The following is a 7,143-nucleotide window of genomic DNA, read 5'->3' as shown; positions in this document are numbered from 1 at the left end:
AACCATGCTTTGGACTGCTGTTAAAGTTGCATTCCACCTAATTACTAAGTAGTATTTGAAGAAACAGAGAAAGTCATCTAATGCTAGATAAAATAGGGAAAACAACCATGGTGCTGTTATCACAGAAGTTTATGTCTTAAATCAGGGATTTAATGTGAGAACAGATAAATTCTGGACACTAATAAAGGGAGTCTTCAAACAAACAGATACATCTGGAATGGAGTTTGAAATAAGAGAAGCTGGCAGCATATAACAAAACTGAAGCATTACATGAAGATGCAAATCAGCAATTGGATTTAAACGACAGGCATAGACTGGATATCTGAATCTACTAGGAAAATAACATGCAGAGATGTGTGCAAGAACACAAGGACAAGATGGCTCATAGAAAGGAGAATGTTGTGCAGTCAAGCATAACTTAAGCTGATACAGATCACTTAAGAAATATAGCAACAGTAAGGCACAACCCCTCACATTTTTGTCCAAATGCAATGATGATTGAATACTAGATGGCAGTAACTTAAGGAGAGGCACAGAGACACAAAGGAACTTAGATCTGAAGAAAGATAGCAAGAAAGACAATCTCAGGGGCATTTTCTCTTGATTCAGACTATGAAGGCCTCTCAATGTTACCTGTGGAGACAACAATATGGATTGAAGCATAAAAGCCTGGACTTGGACACTTGGCATATAAGTATTTGAAATCTGATTGTAAGCATTGAACTAGAGCATCCTTAAGCATTGTTGAAGCCATGATAAAGCAATTCTGAGACATGAAGAGGGAATAATGTGTTAATTGATGATAAAGCATCAATCCTTCTATCTTGAGTAAAAACAAGAAGAGAACTATGACAGGGGGAGTCACAGACCCATGAAGATCTAACATTCATGAAGAACAAAAGCAGTTTGATAGGGGGGGTCCCAGAGCACTCCTTTGCCATTAATGTCAAAGGGGGAGAGAAGAAGAATATTGCCATCTGTTAGCACTACTACATGTTTGAGCATTTTTTAGGGTCAAGGACAACTTGGCCATGGTGTTTTCTGAAAAGGAAGGGCTAGCAGTGGTTCATTCATTCTTTCCCATTCCATTTTCTTTATCCCTATGACTCCCGCCACCTTCATTTCCTCCTTCCCTTTCATTTTTCCCTACCCTCCCATAACGTAGTTAGTGCCATTTTTCTATATTATCGTCATAAACCCGTTATAATTCTGTTTCCCTTGGCTCCCGGGCACCTGTTGTTTTAACAAAAGCCCACCTAAACCATGTTCTTCTAACCCCCGGGCGCTTTTGTTTTTAATAATATTAAACCCCTCTACCCTTTATAAATTCCCAAAAACCATTATAACCTGTTCAAAACCCATATATCTCGTGTAAACCTCGTTCAAACGCATTTTTTGTTTAATCCCTGTCTCTAAGGTTTTAATCCATAACCCTGCACATATAATAAAGTTTATAACCCTAAGCTTTAAATAAAGCCTGGGCCCGCCCCTCAATTGTCACATCACCTCAAGACATGTGCATTATCTGTGCTTTTCCTGTCGGCCGTCCGATTGCACTCCCCGTATAATCCAACGATGTTCGCAATCCCCGCTCCCATAAACCGCTCATCCATTAAGCAGCGGGGAAAGCAGTTTCCCCACCGTCCCGTCAGCCACGCATCTTTATATAACTGGATCGCGCTCATATGTACCATTACTGCCTGCAGCCCAAAGGCAGTGCAAGGAAACCACCCGCCCGTCATACCACCGTCCACCCCATGCATTAACTATCCTGCATCTTCCGCCCCTGATCACCATTGGATCTGCCTGACGGTGATCCAACGGCTTTCATTAAACCCCGATCCTCCATTTCTGTTAGCTCCGAGTAGCCCCTCAAATCAGATCTCGGCCGTTTATTTACACCATCTGACGGCTATCATTTGTTCTTAGCCCCTCATTGGTTTTCCATGCAGTTTCCATGTTTTGGCATGCCCCGCGCTTCCAGGGGATGAAGGTGATTGTCCTCCAGCTCTCTGCGATTAATACTTCACCCACTGTATTAAAGAGACAGCACGGCCGAGGACAAGAAGGACGGCTTCAAGCAGATCAAGACATAAATCAGTTATGGAGCATTGTACATATTATATCCCTTATGCTCAGAAAAGACACCAAAATATCAGAGAATGTCAAACTTGTTAATTAAAACAGTCAGAATGTATCAGAGGCCCATAATAGTTTGTAAATGTGGTTGGTGGTCAATTAAGGCACCCCCACACATAGGCTAGCTGAGAAATTTTGTGTAACAGATTCTATATATACCAAAAGAAACGATGTAATCAGGTTGATGAATGTCATTATGTTGCAAGCTTCAACTTCTGGAGACTGTAACTACTTTGTAACCTGCAGCTTCTGGTCTGCATTTCCAACTAATATAAGCTTATTTTGTTAGTCTATTGCTCACTTTCCACTTCTTCTTCTTGTTCCAGGTTGTACCTATTTTGCAGTTGTTATGTGTTGTTAATGTTTAGCATCAGAGGGGCTGTCATCCCACCTCTATGTTAGGATTTAGCATGCATCATTGAACTCATTTGCAGGTTTCTGTCATTTTAATGCCAGAGAGCTGTCATCCTGTCTGTAAATTAGAAAACAGATTTACAGACCTTTAAACTGGTTGTAGCTGGCCATCACATGGTCCTATGCATCTGCTGGTGTGATCAGTGTTCTCCATCATCACATTGTCTCTAAAACTGTGAGTAATTGGTAGTTAAAAGCCTTGTAGCCTGGGGGTGTTCACCCATGTCTAGGGTCAATCATAGTAGGAGTGGTTATCTGGCTTTAATATGAAGCATTAATTTCATTCATCCACCTATTTTTCCAACATTTTGTTGAGTTTGTAATGTTCCCGAGCATCATTGATATACAACCTAGGTGAGTTTCTTGGGGTGATAACATTAATTGGCGCCGTTGCTAGGGAAAGGAGAATTGAAGCTCAGCTTCCCTGGGAGAACGACACAACTTCAAGCTTTGATGACAGACAAGGTTTGAACACAGTTTCTGGTTGTAATCATCTATCTGGTGACTCCATTGGTGGAAGACCATCATTTGGCGACTCCACATTGAAGTTCTGGCTCAGTTTATGAGACATACTCGAAGAAATCCTCAGAAGCTGCCAGCTGAACCAGTGCCTGAACCTGAGAAGACTATCAAATCGAAAAAAGCATCATAGAAAGGGGCATCAGGATCAGGTAAGCCTAAGAAATCTAATTCATCTCTGAAAGATAAAGTTATTGCTGAAGATTTACAGTTTGAAGATTTAGAACACAACACTGTTAATAAGGAAAAGTCTTCAGAGATTGGTTCAGCCCCTTGTACAGTTAGTTCCTCTTTGAATCTCAGTCCAAAGAAAGCTTCCATTTCAATCCAAAACATCCCTTTATCACTGCCATCCATCACATTACTTCCTACTGCTCCATCTGCTAGTATTCTTCCAAATATTCCAATCATGGCAGGACAGCAAGCACCTACGAGGATAGAAAGAATTGTAGCTGCCAGATATGGACCATTGGTGTTGCATGTGCCTTTAAATCCTATGCCTGTGGGAGAATATCAAAAATATATGCCTAAATTCACTGGAACGGAGGGAGTAACAACAGAAGAACATCTTGAAGCTTTTTACAGTTATGCTGATAATTTAGATATAAGTGAAAATGATGTGTGGATGAGAATTTTTGTCTAGAGCCTTGATGGAGAGGCTAGGAAGTGGTTCAGAGAACTACCCCAAAGATCCATAACAAATATTGAAGCATTAGATGATGCATTTTTGAAGCAATGGGGAGATAAAAAGGACTTGCTGTATTATCATACTGAGTTTGTTAATCTGAAGAGAGAAAATGGAGAGTCAATACCTGATTTTAATAAAAAATTAACCGAATGTATAGTAAGATACCAGCTGAGGTAAAGCCTACTCCCACCTTTGCTAAACTCACTTATTCCAATGCTTTTGACTCTGATTTTTTCCTGTTATTGAGAGAAAGGAGATGTGCTACACTGGCAGACATGCATGATGCAGCCTTAGAAGTAGAATCTAATATCATGGTTGCAGAAAAACTAAAAGGCCAAGCTGACAGAAGGAGGCAGAGAAATCAGGCTTCTACTTCCTCTACATCCACTAATTGAGAAAGAAATTAAAAAGTTGCTGGCTGCCAAGATCATTGTTCCTCTCAGATATTCAAAGTGGGTGGCCAATCTAGTGGTGGTGAGGAAGAAGAGTGGTGAAATCAGACTGTGTGTTGATTTCAGAAATTTGAACAAATGCTCCAAGAAAGACAACTATCCTCTGCCCAAGATGGAGCACTTGTTGCAAAAGGTCTCAGGAGCTAAAGTGATGTCATTTTTGGATGGATTTTTAGGCTTTAATCAAATTGTTGTGCACCCAGATGATCAAGAAAAGATTGCATTCACCACTCCTTGGGGCACTTTTATGTATGCCAAAATGCCATTTGGATTGATGAATGCTGGAGCCACCTTTCAGAGAGCTATGGACATAGCATTTGTGGGAGAGAAGGACAAATTTGTCCTCATCTACCTTGATGATATAACAGTTTACTCCAGCAACCATCAAAATCATTTGCAGCACCTAAGAAAAGTGTTTCTGAAGTGTAGAAGGTTTGGAATATCAGTCAATCCAAAAAAATCTCAATTTGCTTTAAGTGAAGGCAAGTTGTTAGGACATATTGTGTCTACTGCAGGTGTTCAGATTGACCCAGAAAGAGTCAAAGCCATACAGACTTTGTCTGTCCCAAGATCAAAGAAGGATATCCAATCCTTTCTGGGCAAAATTAATTTTTTCAGGAGGTTTATTCCGAATTTTGCAGAATTGGTTAAGCATGTGACCTCCATGTTGAAGAAAGGAGCAGAGGTAAGATGGACTGATACAGCAAGACAATCATTTGAGTCAATTAAGAAGGCTATTATGGAGGCTCCCACATTAATAAGTCCAGACTACAGCAAGGAGTTCCACATATTTTCTTTTGCCTCTGAAGACACTATTGCAGTTGTTCTATTGCAGCAAGATGAAGAAGGTTCAGAGCATCCAGTGGCATTTTTCAGCAAGAATTTGAGGGATGTTGAACTGAGGTATGATATTATAGAAAAACAGGCATATGCTCTTATTAAATCCTTAAAGGCTTTCAGAGTTTATATCTTGCATTCAAAAATAATTGCATATGTGCCCTCTGCTGCAATAAAAGATGTCCTAACTCAACCTGATGCTGATGGAAGAAGGGCAAAGTGGATTGCTAAAATGATTGAATTTAACATTGGTCAGAGGTCAGGGTCTTGCCAAATTATTGGCTGAAGAAAATTGCAGGTCTTTAGATGTTGATTTACTGTGCACGATGGCAGAAAATGGTCAGGCAGAAGAAGAGGAAACAGTTGAAACAGTAAGGAAACAATCAGTGGCCGAGAATCTAGCTTCATGTAACTGGTATGCTGCAATAATTAATTTCTTGCTGAAGCTAGAAGTACCTTCAGAATTTAATCAAAGTCAGGCCAGAACTTTAAAACTTAGAGCAGCAAAATATTGCATCAATGAAAATCTGCTCTATTGGAGGGATCCATCTAGAATATTTCTAAGGTGTCTAGACAAGGAACAGTCAAAAGAAGTCATGCAACAATTTCATAACAGCATGTGTGGAGGGCACCATTATTGGAAAACTATAGCCCATAAGATTCTCAAAGCCGAGTACTATTGGCCCACTTTATTTTCTGATGTATTTGATTTTGTTAGATCTTGTGACAGGTGCCAAATATTTGAAGGAAAACAGTAGTTGAAATCTCTGCCCCTAAAACCAATTCAGGCAAAAGGACCTTTTCAGTAGTGGGGTTTGGATTTCATTGGTGAAATCAATCCATATTCCAGTGGCCGGCACAGGTGGATATTAGTAGCCACTGATTATTTCACGAAGTGGATTGAAGCAGTCCCTACAAGGAAGGTTGATCATAATGTGGTCATGAAGTTTTTGACAGAGAATATCTTCAGCAGATTTGGTTGTCCACATAAACTAATCACAAACAATGCAGCAGCCTTCAGGGCAAAAGAGCTGGTGGAAATGTGTGCTTCAATGGGCATTAAACTTGTTCATTCCACCTCATATTATCCACAGGGAAATGGTCTAGCAGAATCCTCTAATAAAAGTCTGATCAGGATAATTAAAAAGCTATTAGAGGGCAATAAAAATAATTGGGATTCCAAGCTTAAATATGCACTGTGGGCTGACAGAGTGACCATCAAGAAATCCACATGGAGTTCTCCATTCAAACTAGTGTATGGCACTGAGGCTGTATTCCCAATTCATTTAACTCTCGCTATGGAAAAGTTCTTTCAAGAAGAGCAAAATGAGGAACAAGACATGGCAAGAAGAATCACTGATTTGACAGAGTTACATCAAATTAGAGAACAGCTGGTGGAAAGGGCTGCAACACATCAGAAGAGAATCAAGGATGCTTTTCACAAAGGGACAAAAATGGATAATTTTCAGGTTGGTGACTTGGTTTTGAAATGGGATGCACTAACGAAAAAGAAAGGCAATCATGGAAAATTTGATGCTTTCTGGACAGGTCCTTTTGTCATTTCACAGATTCATGGGAACAACACCTTCATACTGAAAAGTATGGGAGGGGAGACAGTTTTTGACGGCCCAGTTAATGGGAATTTTCTGAAAATTTATACGATTTAAGGCCTTGGGCTTTGAAAGTTGTAAATATTTCGTTTTTACCAATTTTGCAAGCAAAATAGACTCCATGCCCAATGGAACACTAGGAATTTTGCTAAATTGGTTTTCATCAGGAAGGCATTGATCTGCAGGTTCTTGAGACCTCACAGGGAGGATCTCATCCCTAGAAGGAGCCAAATGTTAGCACTGCTACATGTTTGAGCATTTTTTAGGGTCAAGGACAGCTTGGCCGTGGTGTTTTCTGAAAAGGAAGGGCTGGCAGCAGTTCATTCATTCTTTCCCATTCCATTTTCTTTATCCCTATGACTCCCACCACCTTCATTTCCTCCTTCCCTTTCATTTTTCCCTACTCTCCCATAACCCCGTTAGTGCCATTTTTCTCTATTATCATCATAAACCCGTTATAATTCTGTTTCCCTTGGCTCCCGGG

Source organism: Pinus tabuliformis, chromosome 9 (genome assembly GCF_031772625.1).
Source record: "Pinus tabuliformis cultivar Carrire ecotype Pingquan chromosome 9, CPIR1, whole genome shotgun sequence".
Lineage (NCBI taxonomy): Eukaryota > Viridiplantae > Streptophyta > Pinopsida > Pinales > Pinaceae > Pinus > Pinus tabuliformis.
The sequence above is the reverse complement of the archived record's forward strand: the minus strand, read 5'-3'. Positions refer to the sequence as shown.